The sequence below is a fragment of the Anopheles funestus genome, chromosome 2RL, assembly GCF_943734845.2.
Source record: "Anopheles funestus chromosome 2RL, idAnoFuneDA-416_04, whole genome shotgun sequence".
NCBI classification, from domain to species: Eukaryota; Metazoa; Arthropoda; class Insecta; order Diptera; family Culicidae; genus Anopheles; species Anopheles funestus.
Window position 1 is genome coordinate 75,167,628 of NC_064598.1, and position 17,191 is coordinate 75,184,818.

Here is a 17,191-nt window from a genome sequence, read left to right on the forward strand (position 1 = left end):
TGAAGAAGGATTTGCTCTGATTGCAAATGATAGTGTCGGGTAACGGTAGTGCAAACAAGAAACAGTGAAGAAACCCACAAGAAAGCAAACGGAAAACGGAACTTTTTTATGTATGTATTCGTCGGTGCACACCCACCACCAGTGGTGGCTTGGCAGTAAATGAGATGATTCTTGGTAATGTTAAACGGACGTTCCAACTTTTCCGCCGATTGTTTGTCCGGTTAAGCTTGGAGCTAAAATATTTTCCTGGAAGATGAGATCCGTTCGTCTGACGGAAGCAACTCGAGCAAGTGGTCTGTGTTAGCAAATACTTCCTGTTTGCTTGAAATCAAACTCATCCTTTTGCTCCAACCGCTGGTTGAAAATGAGTTTGCTTGGGAGTGCGATAGAAAAATGTGTTCAAAAATCTACTTTCTTTGATCATTGGATAATTGTTAGTATGAACCATTAGATGCATACAACTTAATGAACCGCCTTAGAGAATGAATACCAAAGTTGCTCCACCTTCGTACTAATCGCACTAATCTATCTCAAAGTTGTCCAAATCAAAATCCCATAAAAAAGGTACTTTGCAACAGCTTGTAATTTTCCCCACCAAAAAAAGGCACCCTTTATCACTATTTCCACCATTCTTATCCAGAGCCCAGACACGATAATGCTTGTACTCGGGAGGAGATCTCGAGCGGCCTCTTAATCATCAGCATCAAGTAGGTCCTTCAACCGGAGCCAACAAGAACCGTCGCTTAGAAGGCTTCCGGTCCCGTTTTCCTGGCCCCGTTTGCTCTCGTTATCAACACCAACAGATAGACAGAGTTCGTTTCTACCCCAAACCGTTTACGCCCGAGCAAAGTGACAAGAGCGTGACAGCGTTCAAGCACCCTTCAGCTTATGAGCCTTCGTTCGCGATTGCCGTTAGACGAGAAAAAAAGGGCTACAATAAAAATTAAATGGGCATTTTTTGTTCCTCTTTTCTTGTCTACAGCCTCTTGTGCTTCCTGTTGAAGGAAGCTATACAAATTCTCCCAAACTGGAATTGAGAAGGATTCGATTTCCTATCATTCGGTGGAGTAACCAAAAAGGGTAGGCGCCAAATAAAAAAAACACTGTACGAAGTTCGAGATAAAAACATGAAGAAAAGCTCTTTCTTATTTATGAGCACACGGAGAGGGGAAAAGAAAAACAAATTGTTTTTCTTTCACTCAAATTGCATCGAATAAAAAAGTGAGATGTTTCTGTTTTACAAAAAAAAAAAGCTTTTGCTGGAAGGCGAAAATTCATCTCCTTTTAAGTATCATTATTAGAAAATGAAACCATCACACCAACTTTTTCTTCTTTATCATCGGGATTAAATGAGGCATGAGATTTCAAGGATAAACATGAAACCACGAAAAAAAACATTAAAGATAGGTTGTTGTACAACACAAATAAAAACATACTCAAAGATCATTTTCAACTTGCGAATCAACAAGAAGAATCATCAAATAAAGTCAAGAAGAATCATCAATATTGACAAATGCAATTTTTACGTATCAAAAACATGTTAATAAAATGATTAAAAATGTATTTTACACATATTAAACAATATTTAATCCTTTTTGGGAAAACATTTTCGTTTTTGATGAGGTTATCGATATATTTTTACTTTCATTGATTTATAGTATAATTCGTCTTCCAGAAACACTTTAAACTATGCAATAAGTATTATATTTTATTTATAAGTATTACAATTTAATCTTCTGCACCTAAACCAAAGAAAATGCTCACACGTCAAACTACCATTTTACACTAAAACTATGAGTTGACAAAAAATTCCCCCCAAATTTGCATTTACCGAAGCTTTGTGAAAAACTTTTCGCTAACACCATTATCATTAGCTACAGCATTAGCCACTGTCGCAGTACGGTTGTATGGTTTTGGTAAACTAACTATCTCTAGTGTGTAGTTAGTGTTGGAAAAGCTAGACGAGAACCCTGAAGCAACGATGTGGTATTAGTATGAAACTTTCTTCCTTCAAACTGTGTCTCAACAAAACAAGATAAGAAAGATGGAAAGGTTTCAACCACATCAAACCCCTCTCAACACCTGCGGCGAGCTTAAGCCAGGCGTAGTGTGATTTTCCAACAAGGAGAAGAAATTCACTTCTTTTCAAAAGCGTTAAAAGCACCTTCATGTGGTGGAGCACCTTCTCTTTTGTAAAGAAGATATTTCCAACGCTGTAAACTAATTTATGGTAAATCTGTTGTACAACACTGACTATTGTTTTAAGTATGGCGAAAAGAAAAAGCTTCCTTTCGACCGAACAAAACACATTACAAGACAACCTGCTTGTGTGTTTGTGTGCGTGTTGGGATTTCGCTCCCCAACACTTACTTCCTTTCAACGGATGCTTTTGATGGCAATTTGCACCGTTTTCATCCGTGCCTCTGCTGTAGCTGAGCCCGTTTCCGGCAAGAGGTTCTTTGCGCAACCGGATGGAAAGTGGCTTTTCTCATTTTGGTCCATTTCCTCCGCAAACCAATAAAGTCAAAATTCGGATAAGCTTCCAAGAGGCAAGATTAGCAAAAAGGCAGGAACTTCTGCACTTCTTCCATCAATTCAAACCACACACCTCGTCCCCGGTACGTTGATGTTGCAATTTAATGTCTTTATGCTTCCGCATTCTCGTAATCCTTGCAAATATCCAACACTTTATGTATGTACAAAAACAAATTTGCTTCACGTAAACCGAGATGGGATAACACACAAATAGGGGTATATGGGATTTTGTCCCCTCATCGCACACGGGAGAAAATGGAAACAATTAAAATTATTTTAATGCTGCATGGGGGAGGAAAGTCTGTTGGGAAGAGGTTTTGATGAAATTGTTCCACACACAGTTCCAATATGAGGCAATATTTATTCCTACAGCCATTTACAGACACAACCGGGGGTGTGGTGTAGTATTTTCTTCTATAAATTGCTCACCTCCCCAAACCCGTAAAAGAAACGCACTAGTTGTGGAAGATTATCCTAGAGAAAAAAAGAAAAAAAACACACACACCCACAAATCGCATGTATTGCCGTGTCCTCCCTGGACACTTATTTTACTCACCCCCGCCGAGTCAAACTCACCCAAAAAGCCAACCGGGGGAAGAGAAGGTCATAAATAAAGTCATAAATTTCATTTTATACCAAACATAATTTTACCAAGGCTTGTCTCCGCCGGTCTCTATACCCATTCGCGCTTCCTCCCGGGTCGCTGATCCGGAAGCCGTGGATGCTGACTGAGTTTTTTGGCAGCGGCAAAGGAAAACATCATAATATAATCATTCCCGACATGATGCCAGCTCGTGGATGGAAAATGGGTGCGCGTTGATGGGTTATGTAGGAGGCCGCTTCCTTGAGGACGGAAATCGGAAACGTCAGCGGCTGCTGGGAAGAGAATAAGAAGTAGGGAAAAAAACGCAAAGGATTGGATTTGGGGTTGAAGAATCGATTTTTCTGTACCGCTGCTCGAGAGAACCAACCTCAGCTCAACCCTTATCCACAATGGCGAAGAACAAAACAAAAACCAAGACCCTGTGGTGCCCTTGTGCCCCAAATCAAGCAGCAGCAGCAACTGCAACGGAAGTGGGTTTGCCTGGGATTTGATTATTGTGGTAAGCTGTCTTTCCTCTGTTGCTTTTGCCGTCGGTTTGGAGCATCTCCGTGATCTTGCATGTCGTGCCGAATGTTGCCTGTTGGCAACGTGGAAAATCAATTTTCCATAAGCGGCAGTAGTGGTAGCAGCAGCAGCAGCAATACGGTTGTGTTGATTGCAATCTGTTGCAGAAGAACCTGTTTCCCCGTCTGAAGGCTCTCAGCATGAAGATGATGGGCTAGATCGTATAAGTTGCATCGTAAAGCCAGCCGAGTATGGTGATACTGGCGTGCATTTCCCATCGTTTGCGTATTACCGCGGGGACTGTAAACTGAAGTGTGCAGAAAAAATAGAAATAAAATATAAACACGTTAAGTCGAATATAAGGTGCCGTTCGAGTGGAATCGTCAAATAGCTTAGGAATGCCAGATTAAGGATGCTCTTATGCTAAGTACCTTAAAGAGAATCATATCCTTTTCTGGGTGTATGCTGTACATTTTTCTTACATTTAAAATATTTCTCTCTCTCTCTCTTTTTCTCTCTCTCTGTTCTTGTTCTCTTAAACTAAATTACTCATTGGAAGATCTTTACACCGAAGTGTAGTGATCCATATAATCCATATAAAACTTATTATTAACTAATTCACTTTAGTGAAGTTATTTTCATACATAAAATGCACAATCTATCCTTCGGAATTCAGATTTAAGGAAATTTCGATAATTTTCGATTCGATAATTTTCACCGAAAGTATTTTATTGTTTTTTTAAGGAGTCTACTTATAACAACCTCACATTAAGTAACTGAGTAATTGAAAATATATCATTGCATAACTTCAGGGGTAAGAAAACCTGTCATCCAGCTACCCAAACAATTGAAAATGGTCAATCCAGCAACCAACGTGGTTGTTAATTATAATCTTTCCATGTTCTTTGATACTGAAAGGCTAAAGGTGTAAAATGGTTACTCCTTTAAAATAGCTTAGTCGTGCTGCACTTAAATTATGCATTCTGCATTACAAAATCCCTTTGCAAGGTTGTCTTAATAAGGTCCGTTTTTAAATTGATTTTATGATGATGATACCTAATAACACTTAAATACATTATCGTAAAGTTTGCAACACTTTTATCATCCTGTAAATGCTTTATTTAAAGCATTTATACCAATCGTTTGTTGCACTGTTTACAAATCATTTATCGTATTATCAACGGCAGGTGTTACCATTCATTAATATTCATTATTGACAGTATAAAGTGCGATCTATTTCATCATTAAACTATTCCACAATTGCATCAACATGTAGCGAAAAAAAACAAATAAATAAAATAAAAATCTTTCCCCATTAGTGGTTTGAAGCGGTCAACTACTACCTCTTCAATCAGCATTAATTAAAGCTTGTATCAGGAAAACAACTATTATAAGCAAACACAATCATAACCGCACACACACCTGCCAAAGCCTGTCCGTACGGTCGTTCGATAGAAAAACCTCATTAAGGGAAACCACTACTCGGAACTCAATTTAACACGGGTGTTTGGTGAGTGCTCACCACCACACGCGGTCAAATGGTACTGTGTGTATGTGTATATATGTGTGGTACATTTTGGCACATAGAAGCTGTTGGTCCGATAATGCACGTAAATTGGATTGAAGTATAATCCCAACCTCAAACATGTTCCATTTCCCGCAATGATGGGAATAAAGGGAGATAGAGAAGGATGTGATTTAATGTCTATGAAGTTCATTTTCGCGAGTTTGCGTTTGTCCACTTGGTCCACTTGGGGTTGCTTCTACTGTTTGTGTGGGTGTTTTTGGCCGAATTCCAAACGTCAACCGAATGCAGGCACCCGAAAAGGCTAAAGCCGATTTAATGACGTGAAGGGATTATTATTACTGTACGCCCTTCTTCCAAACCGCTCGTTTTAATGATGATACCAACTCGAAGCTTGATACGACAAGATGACACTGAACGGTACGGGGGGGAATCAAACAAAATAGCTTAAACGATCGCTTAAATGGTAAGGAGCAAACAAAAAAAACATGTTAAAACCCAAGCAGGTCAAACAATCCAAACAACGATAGGACTTTTTTGTGGGTATACGCAAATGAACATCGCTGCTAGAATCATTCCAATGTTTGCAACACTTTGGGAGAGGTGGAAAATCCCAGAAAGCGTCATAAACGAAACACCTAACCGCCCTTATACAAAAGAAGCAAACGGAAGCTACAAAGCAAAACAAGCAGAAGAAAAAAACCTCAACACACAAACAAACCGAAATAAAATGCACATCTCTTCTCACCGCGATGTATCCCGGTGGGTATTGCATGAAGAGAACCGTATCCTTTTTCTTCCTTTTTTGGGGCCAAGCACTTCCTTTTGTAGTGGCAGATATCGGGACGATCATCCAGTGGTCTGGGTGAGGAAACGATGGTTACACGACTCAACCGGTATCCAATAACCATCCATTTGATGGCTATATTTAGCCACACACACTTACAGTGGTGGATTGGAAAGAACATCATCATGATCAGCATTTAGTGCTTCGCAAAGAGGTAGAGTAGGGACATCTTCACCCCCGGGAGGCTTTTGTTAGTACGTGTGGGTGTGGATGTGTGTGTGTTAGTTTTTTCTATTTCATTTCGATGCGACTTCCCGGTCAAGTGTCGAACAAATGGTGAGAAAAGGGCACACCTGTTTTTATATGTTTTCTTCCTTTTTTTCGTTGATAGCATAAGATTGTAGGTTTAAGGGTAAGTGTTGAAGAATGTCCTCTTGGCATTCTATCCTTCTGTCTGACGGGTATGGATTGTCACAGATTTTTCCAACCACACACACACACACTGTTGTATGATGACCATGGATGGTGGTCGCCTTTATCGTTTGATTAAATATTTACATCTGGGAGCAGAGTGAGTGGATTCAGGATAAAGCATGGAGAGGATAGGTGTACCACTTACTACTACTCATACCGTATGGGTGTACGTTTAATCGCGTCATCAGTGTGTCATCATATAGTCGTCCTGTCATGTCCTGTCCTGTCGCGGCTGTATTGATCATGTTTATTGATTTTTTTTTTATGACGATTTTCTTTCCAGGTCTATCTGTGTTTCGTTTTTTCATCCAACGTGCATGAACCAACACTGTCCGCAACGTGTGATTGATATACATTTTTCCCACCGGTAAGTGTTTTCCCCCGTTATGTGGCTCTATTTATTCATCGTTTTCGAGGGAAAAATTTACTCCCAAACTGATGGAGACGCCCAGTACTTCACGAATGGTTTGTAAAAAAAGAGGAACACAAAACACGTTTTATTGCTAGCATATGCGTTGTTTTTTTTCATCTTCTTGTGCTGAAAATAGTTTACCCATTCGTTTGCAATTACATCACCATGGGTTGGGTGCTCTGCATTCCCTCTTCGTAAAGGTAGCAGAGAAAAAACAGCAACGCAACAGCGTCGAAAAACAGCTGCCGGATGATAATAACAAAATTAACAACGAACTTTTTGTTTCCACGTCACCCAACTTCACGTTGTTCGTGGTGTCACGGTGCTGAAAAGCAAACTGTGCTATGTCACCAATAAAGATTCACTGAACCGTATTGTACCATCGCCATCACGGTAATACAATTGATGAAAGCGAGACGAAGAAAATCAAATAATTTTCACTTCGACCTTTCCCCGTAACCAGTGGTGGCCTGTTGTGTTGGGCTTTGCGTTTGCTTTTTTGTTTCCGATAGTCATTCGAAAAGAAATAAAAATGGGTGGCAGAACTTTGTTCTATTTTTTGTATTGCTTCAACCGTTGGAGTTTCGGTGATGATCCCTTTTGTTGACTGTTAATAACTCAGTGAGGTAATTAAATGATGATTCTTTTTAAAATTGATAAAAAGTAAAATCCCATTCTTATCGAACTTAAAATATAAATTCTTTTCTAATTTTTCACTAGTTTGGTAAAAATAAAAAAACGCAAGTAACCTGTCATAACGAAACCTGAGCCTGGAGGTGGACTTGCGTATCAGATTTATTATGGATTTATTTATGATTATTGAACAACCGAATAATGTCATAAAAAAGAAGCGTCTACGGCACTGTTAACAACCACATTCGATTGCTTTCCCCTTGTAACCATTCCTCACGGTATTCCGTGTTCGTTTTACGCAGAATCTTTACCACACTATTTCCAATCTCGTTTAATATACGGTATCTGTTGATTCAATTTTGAAGCCGGTTGTAATTGTTGAGGTTGAAAATCGCATTTTCCTGGATATTGGAAAACTCAGCAATTGCAATATCATCCGATCGTTATACATTTATCGCCCACGATAAAGCCGGCGGTAAGGTAAACAAAAACAACCACATTTATGATTGCATTTTGTAGTGCGCATTGATGTTTGCAGAAAAAAAAGAATTTATATTGGTTTAATATTGAAAAGATCCAATTTTCCAGTGGAGCTTTGCAATCAATCGATTAAAATATTTATTACATATCACCATGTTCGATATGTCGTCAAAATGGCAATAAAGCTGGTACGTAAAATGGTTCATGGTCATCACGTTTTATATTTAACCACACTACCCACCACTCGCGAGGAACAAATTGAATAAAAGCATTTAAAATGTCCCGCAAATGAAATTAATTGCCCCTTGTAATTGCTGTTTTTAATTAAAAATGTTGTAAAAATCCCTTAAGAGAAAACACCAGAAACCATCGTAGTGTGAATTTTTTTTGCATTAAAACGAGTCAATTTCATCGATCAGGATATAATATCATAAAAAAAAAAATAGGGAAAATGGAAAAATAAATTATAAGTCGCTCATGAATTTGTTTTTTTTTTTTAATTGCTGATATCCTGATAATTTCTATTTCTTCTTAGAAAATTTAGTTAAATAACTTCTGCTAAAACAGTCTTATCCTATTTAATGGTTTATATTTATTTTCAATTCACGTTCACTCTCACTCACCCATTCCCGGCTAGCAATGGCGATAAAGCTTGACAGATGAGTTTTGCCGCCCACCGACACAAAGGCATCAAGTCATAAGAGTGGTTTCCATTTATCATTCACCTCAGCACACATCGCGGCTCTTCCGTTTCGCCGTTGGGAAATATTTAAATTCCCTCCAGAGCTTATTCGGAACCCGATTGACCTCTATTGGGAGATTAAATTGCACCATCGCATGGTCATCGTTTCATCGAGCAGCTTGAAGAATTTGTCTCTATCTGACACACATACGAACACACCTCCATGCAAGGGTGGAAGATTAAAATGTTCCAACGATACGAATGAAAAGGCCCGCCAGGGCATGATTATGGTCGAAAACATAAGCATACTCCCAGCGACGATTAAAAAACTGTGATTGGGTATACATGATCGTTTTCATTTTTCATCAAGAAGCTAAAGCAAAATGGTTACCACTTGTTGTTTAAGTCATTTTTTATGTATTTCGAAGAGAAAACAAAACAAACAGGAAAAAAAACAAACAAAGCAACTTTGAACCTTCGAGCATTTTATCTCCCCGAACCCGGGCGCGTAAGTGGGGCACCATGAATAATGATTTAATTATAAATTAACAGCCGTGAGTGCGCTGCACGAAATTAGCCTCGTTGATTTATGAAGCTGAAAGCAACGCACTCTGGTTAAAACGATTGTTCGGAATGTCGCGCAATGATGATAGCACTGAAAAAGGAAACAGCAGCGGTAGTAGTAGTAGTAGTAGTAGTAGTAGTAGTAGTAGAAGCAGTAGTATTATCCCTATGCTGCTATTTTCCAGATGCTGTTCCAGCGTTTCTATCGCTTGGGATGAGGCACACCGCTCCGAACCCTGTTTACTTCATTCCACTACGAACCGGATGGTGTTTAATTCTCTGAAAGTATCATAAATTTTCTCCCTATACGGCTCTTTATTCGGTACATACCAGCACACAAAAGAAATTCATGACCAAAGCGAGCGATCAGGAGAAATTGGGATCAAGCGGTGGTTGGTGGATGGATAGCAGAGGCATGACGCTTTTCATATGGTGACGTTTCGCGATAAGGAAAACCTTTCGCACGGGGTGAGTGTATGATTAAAAGCGATTTAAACGCACGTTACATACTCGAACACACACACACACGCGCACACCCATCGGCTATTGTTGTGGAAAACCTTCGTGTGAAAATCTGCCGATGGTGGCCGGGATGGTAGCCACTGCAAGGGCATTTAGAATGGAGCCCACTGGACGAAGCTTTTCCAGTAATTGGTCACACAATTTATTCGCTGGCGTTAGCGCCATACAATAAATCTCACCCACCTCCCAAAAACCGTTCGCAACACGTGGTGGCTTATTTTTCATCATAAATCCTTACCACACACATATACTGTTGTCCGCCGAACCGGGGGCCGGATCGGAGTTTCGCAAATTGCATGCTCTAATCGCAAATCGTGATGAAGTGTTCGCTGTGAAGGGTCAAACCAGGTTTGTCCTTGGTGGAAAATCGTACAAACGGCAAGACGCGGGCAACCGGCGGCGGGGACCGGCGAAACTGTCCTTGTTTAATTAAATCGTTTCCAACCGCTGCCGAGCGTGGCGTTGTTTCAGGAAATTCATCGTACAATGGGGCACCATCGATCGTGTTCCGTGTGGCATAATTCGCTCACATTCCACCATCTTTATCAAGGGAAATGATCAATTATGTTCCATTGCTTCGGATGACCCAGAGGAAAGCTTAGCGCTGCTCGACTCGGCCCTTGGCTAAGAGCATTAACCGGAAAGGATGTGGTTTTTGGGTTGTAAAATTTGGAAAACATCGATGCAAGCGAACATCCTTCAGCGCAGGATGACGACCATCACGTTCGTCACCGTCACCGTGATTGAATATGATCTAGTGGTGGTGGTGGTGGCGGGCGTTGATGATGGGTTGTGTTTTTTGTCTCAATCCCCTTCATTGGAACATGCTCGTTCATTTTACAGGAAGGCCGTGATTGAATCATACTGTTACCCTGATGCAACAGGGCAACATTGTCGTGCACTCATCCGAAAAACCTCTTTTTGGTGGTCATTTTTCTCCGTACCTTGTCTCGCAATTGATCACAGATAGTGCATGCTGGTCATGCACATATCTTTTTTGGTCAAAATTACGAGATATTTATTTTGGAAAATAATGTATAGAAATTATTTGTTTAAGTATTCATAAATAGTTCAAATATTCGAAGCATCAAACCGTTTGCATAAATTAAGGCGTAATGTTTTATTTCCATTATATACTGTACTCCAAAAAGTAGGTAATCTGGTAGACAATAACTACGCAATAATAATTTGTAATTAAAGACTTATAAAGCTAATAAATTAATTTTCAGGACATAAAATATTACATAAATCTAATAAGCAAAATTAATGTCATGAACTAAGCTGACAGAAATAAAATGTCCTAAAACAGGATTTGTGACATCTCATTGTTCCAGGCCGAAAAAGCGGGACGACTTTGATTTTGAACTCGCAACCTAACCACACGGCCTTTCTCTCTCGTGTAACTCGACGCTATTCAAACGGGTACTCACCAGAGGACTATTATCCACACCTCCGCACTGAAGCTGACTGATGTTGTACGGAAAAAGAACAACCGGACGCTAGATGCGGATGTGCGTCCGACCCGGTATACGGCCTTTAAACAGACACACACACACAAACTTGTTATCGACGAGCATAGCAAAGTGGCCAACACGGATCGATAAATGAACGATAGCGTGGTGCTCCAGTGTGTTCCCCGTGTGTCTGTCCATGTACATTGCATGCCGTATCCTGGCCGCACTATAGCGCAACGCGTGCATAATGCAGACAGTGCAGTTCATAATTCAAACAACAGCCAATTTCCGGCACCGTGGTCTACATGAAAGCAATCGACGCATCCCTGTGTAACCTGTGCTGCACAGAAAACGGTAGCTCAACTTAGCCCTAATCATGGATTGGTCTCACGTGTTCATCCAACGACATGAACGAAAATAGCCCCTTTGCGTACGGAGGACTCTATAAAAGTAGACCATTTCCACGCATTGCTTACGCAACTCTAGTGCGCATAAAAGCGAGCTAAAAATCGATAGTCTTTCGCGTGCATAGTAGTGGAATCGATTGAATGCAGGTGAATCGTGAATATTTAATTAAAAGCTACATGGTTGATATGTTTTAAAACAACCTTCAAAACTCTGGCGACACCTGATATTTGTAATACCGTTCAGTTTTCCGTTACAACTGTTAGGCAACTGTTGAATGGAAAACAGAGGAACATTTGCTTACAATGTTTGGTTCGTCCGTTGTAAGATTGTTAAAGGACTCTTAAAACACAATTTGTTTACCTTCGTGTCCTCAGAAAGAGTTATCAAACTGCTAGCTTTTATTATTGTAGGTTTTTTGTATTGCAAGGAAAATAATCAAACAACATCCAAAAAAACACATACTTTAGTGTTATTTTGAAACATTTTTACGCTAATTTGTACTCTGTAACTTTTATTGGAGAGTTTTCTTAAAAAAAATGGCACTCATTATCTGAAATGTCCTTTCCCTTTGCTCCACTGTTTTCCAGCTTTATCATATAACCCGATATTTTTCCTTCCGCTTTTCGATTATCCATCATCGATTCTATCGCACGTCGCATTACAGCTACAGTCTCAGGTTTACCGTAGATTATTTGCACTTCGTGACCATGGCTCAAATGACTAACTTGTTCCGCAAACAGTTCAAACAACACGACGTTATTTCATCTCAACCCGTCGGTCCTTCGTACGACGGATAGATTTTCCTCCCCCTGTTCGATCGAACACGGTTTGCGTCGGCCATAATGCTTCGCAGTGACCTTTTTGGCAGATCGATTCGTCCGATAGCATGCTGAATGGTCGAACAATAACCGTAACTTTTACATCGGATTAACATAACTTTCAACCTGAACGATTTTCATTCCGCTAGCTTTGTCGGGCATACAGTTTTTCCACCCATCCATAGAGCACGGTCACTGTAATTCCACCAGCACATAGAATTGGTGATTATTTTGCTTTTCTTGTTTAGCACTTGCCACTGTTTTCTGTATGGCAATGCAACGGGTAAAGCATGAATGGAACAAGCTCAGCTAACCTGAAGTGTCCGTTAATGTGCGCTGTTCGTTGTCCGTACCCTGTTTTACTGCTCTTCGTCTCTTGAAGCACTGTAAACCCTAGGATGGGCAACATTTTGCACCCCTTTAGTAGTAGCAATGATGCTGCCTGAGAAGTGCACTGTTAAATACGTTAGTGTTACGGCTGTTGCAGCGAACGATCTTCCTGACAATGGACATCGTCCGGTTATAGCTATTTGTACCTATTTTATCGCATCCTACTTCGTCTTGGCCCTGGTAGAAGTAACCGTGTTATTTCAGGCACCATTTGTTAGCCTAGTGTCGTAAATGAACGGACATTACTGCTACAGTAAAAAAGGGCAAACGATGCTTCCATCGGATCCGTGATTGCAAACGCGCAGCAGCTGTATTTGAAGTAAATCAACGATTGTATTTCCTGTATATAAAAAAAATCCCTACATACTAGTAAACCATACATTCCATGTAAAATATATGACATGATAAGGAATGGAATCTTTTTCTTTTTACAAAAATTAATTTCCTTTGTTTAAATACAATTTACCTTATTGTTCTTCTACCAACATAGATTCATTTTTTTAGCAAAACGTAACCTTTTCTCACTAAAGTGTAGTACTTCTGCAGTTTATACCATTGTGCTAGATGCTTTTTGATTTCATTGTATGGTACCACCATCCAGTATTCCCACTGGCAGGAGATAATAATAAAGAATGTCACAATGTCGACCCTTTTCATCACAATTCTTTGCACTGCAGATAAAGCCTTGGGACAAACGAGAGAAACAAAAACAAAGTGCGAGTACGGAATTTAAAGGTCAGTCGGGTAGCTCGTGGAAAACATTTTTTGTTGCTGCTTCCATTCAACCCTTCGTGTGGCAAAGAAGGGCTGAAACATATGTGGCCAAACGTCAAAAGTTCTTTCTTTACCTTTACGTTTCACATTTCAGTTGGATTCAATGCCGTTTTGTCACGGGTGAAACGTGGTTGCATTCACTTTATTCACAGACCCACAGATCTAAATGCTTACTTTTGAAGCATTTAACTCCAACTCTAAAAAAAATCTACCAACCACCATACAGACAAACTTCACAACAAATGGGACTCCGAGCTCCCTTCAAGAACAAAAGCATAAACCACTTGGTCACAAAAAAGCAAAATTTTATTTACGCATTATTCACACTATTTTCCTTTTAGCAAAAAAAAACCTCGCATTGTTGAACTGCAACCAGGGAATACTATCCGTACAATGTAGTACACAATTCGCGTGCCATTGTGCCGATGTACTAACCTCTTACGCTTCATTCCGCTCGTTCTAGTTGCTTACGCCTGAACTGAGCTTTATGTTTCGTGCGAACCGTGCGCTTTGGATTCAGAAGGGATTGGTTAATTGCGAACCAAAACAAAACCAAACCAGAAGTGAGAATGATTTACACTCCCGGCCAGGCAGGTTTACAAAGTTTAGTGGTGAAAAATCCTAGTTCGGTTTTTTGCGCATTTTTTTTGTTCATTTCCACACCAACATCCTTGATGTTGCTTGATTTGAAGCAGTGTTTGCTTTAGTGTGTGAGTTAGTGCTCCAAATGTTGTGTTCAATCGTAGCAGAAAGCAAACAATGGCGTGCAAGTGTGACAATGAGTGATGAGAGTAACATTTTGTTTCGCCTCATAAAATACCAGGCGTCTCCATTGTATGGCGGAAATTTTTATTACAAAGCTTTCCAAGCCTTTTCTGAACTTTTTATTTTATAGGCACATGCTAGCAAGTTAGATAGATGATAGCAAGTTGTTGCGTATGTTCTCCATAGTTTCTAAAAATCCCCTAAAAATATGCAATGTGCATGACAAAGTACACCTTTTAGTATTACAAAAATAAAAATTTGATTAATTTTTGAGCTTTTTTCTTATAACAATTCGTTTTTTGTAAATCATTACAACGTACTTTAATTGGAAGTAAATTCACAAAAAATTAACATAGCTAAACTCTTTTTATGTAAGAATATACTATTATCATGCTTACTTACATCCCCTTTTTAACATTTTAAGAAACTTTTAAGGAACCAAAAGCTTCATAAATACTTAGCGATAATCGTTTAAACACTTCAAAGTAGTAAGATAATGAAAATCCAGCAAAATATTTACCATTATCAGTTCCACTACAGCGTTGTAGCATAAAAGTAAACTTTCGCTAGAAACAAGCCTCAATTACTTTATCCATATCGCAAACGCCATAAGAGTTAGCTAGGTTGCATAAATCACCTTATTCCGCTTGTCAGCCATTTTCTTATGCTCGCTCGGCAGAAAACCAGCACATCGCATAAAGAGCGCACAAAAACAAAAACAGTGACCCGCCAAAAGCCAACCAGAAAGGTGAACCACAAGAACGGTACCACCGTGTACTGGCCGTGTGTGGGGTGTAAAATAATGCACAAATTGGCCATGAAAGATATGCTTCATACACGGCAGGACAAACTGTACCGTTCTGCAGTTTCCCGTTGCTTGGTACGGTGCAACTTGAGAAAGGGGAAAAAATACAAAGAGAGCGAGAGAGTTTGCTGCTTGCTTGCTATCATTTTGCATAAACGAGCAAACAAAGCGCGGCCCAATACGTTAAGCGATAGCAGACGGTATGGCAGGCAAAGTGGCTTGGTTCGGTCGCACTGAACCATGCCGTGAAAAGGTAATTGAACTTTACCTCGTGCGCCACGCTATTGTTCTTTGCTGTGAAGAAACCAGTTTTCCCGTGCTTTAGTTCGTAGCTGTTCGGTCCTTTTTGTCTTCGGGGTGGAAGGAAGTCTTCAGCGCTTCGTGAGACAAACGGTTCTCAAATAAAACGCGAAAAAAAGCAGGATACTTATAAATTTATAATGGGCTCGTTTATGTCGTTATCATTGCAAATATTTGTAAAGAGGCACAATACATGTGCCTTCGGTACATTGTTTACGCGTGTGTGTGTGTGTGTGTTGGACGAAAGGACAATTTTTTTGTTGAGAAAACTGTAGTTCACCGTTTGCTTACCGAACTTCAAGTAAATAAATCGTGAAGTGATATCGTTTAACAACAGTACACACGTGATTTGATTTCTGTTTGCCTTTCTTTATTAAGTGATGTCTATTTTGACTTTTCACATGATTTGTAGTGGGCAGCTTTAATGTAAACTTAAAATAATTCATACTTTATACCTAATTTTGACTGTCGCATGTTTATGAAAAACTATATTTAAAACGCTATACTTAGGCGAATGGAATTTCCTGCTGATTTATGTACATGTGTTAGACAACCATCTGCTAATATTATATTGTAAATTCATAGGTAATTAACTTTGCATAAATTAACACAGTTTTTAAATGTGTATGGAAAACATTACGACCAGACCTCACATCAGAGCAAAACATTTTATTAGATTTGAAAATAAAAACCCATTTTTTAGCGTATGAGAAAAACATAGGCCTCTTCCGTTTCCACAACCCATGTCATGCAATATTTGTGATCTTCATTTATCCACCCGTCTTAACACACCAACACCCCCTTATGAATATATTTCCATTCGTAAAATTATCATGTATTGCGTACATAAATTTACACTTTCCGGAAAAAAAAGTAAGTAAAACTTTTTCTCATTACTCCTTCCGGTTGACCTAGCATTGTTTTTCACTGTTTTCGAGAAAATCGCTGTGCGTCCTTCCCTTGAGCTTCGCGTATTGCCCGGAAGGGTCACAATAAATTCTGTGCCAGCTCCACTCCCAGAGCTATGTGTTAGTTTTCCTCACCATCACTCCACTCCGTTTGGTACTCTTTTCCCTGCCGCTGCTTTTCATGCTTGTTGTTTGAATATTCATAAGAGCACTTTAACCTTTCTTTTGCTGCTTGTTGTGATTTTTTTTTGGCCCGTAAAGGTCAATAATGGGAAAACTGTGCTCAATTTATTTATTATACACGTATTGCTTTCTAGCGTGAGTGTAATTCACGCTCCGAGGGAAAGCGTTTTTCCACACAACCTATACACTAATACGCGGGAGTTTTTCCTTCGTGGTTGTACACCGGTACACGGGAAAAGGGATTGGTTTTGGTGCCAATTTTGATTGTGCATGCATAAAATGAGTAAACCGACGTGTTGAAGCAAGCGACACAAAACGCAAAACACTAATTATAACGGTCGGAAGCTTTCCGGTCCTGCTCTATACGTGTGTGTATGTGTTGGGTGTATGGTATTTAGGGTTGCCTCGAAGTTCAAGGATATTCCTGAAAATAGTGCTTTTTCTGCCCCATACAAAGTGGAAAGAGGTCGGGAAAGGAAATGTAGAATTTTAACCTCAGCCTTTCTTTGCCCATACCACAAAACCGTGTTAAACCGAAGAGGTTGCAAAAGGGCAGGGACCAAAATACTCGACATGCCCTGACACATCCCCAACCGGAGAATGATTTATTTGAGTCGCTCACTCGCCGCGTGTTGATGTTACCCACTGTGTTTTTACCCTGCCA

At 39.7% G+C, this 17,191-nt stretch overlaps 1 protein-coding gene across 1 annotated transcript in view; it reads left to right on the forward strand.

Annotated features, from left to right (window-relative positions):
• The window catches only part of LOC125761125 (tRNA-dihydrouridine(16/17) synthase [NAD(P)(+)]-like), an 81,967-nt gene that overhangs the window by 40,099 nt on the left and 24,677 nt on the right, over nucleotides 1-17,191 (forward strand). Inside the window, exon 2 of the mRNA XM_049421991.1 lies at nucleotides 6,713-6,796. The gene's annotated coding sequence lies outside the window, so the exon portion shown is untranslated. The remainder of the gene's footprint in view (nucleotides 1-6,712; nucleotides 6,797-17,191) is intronic.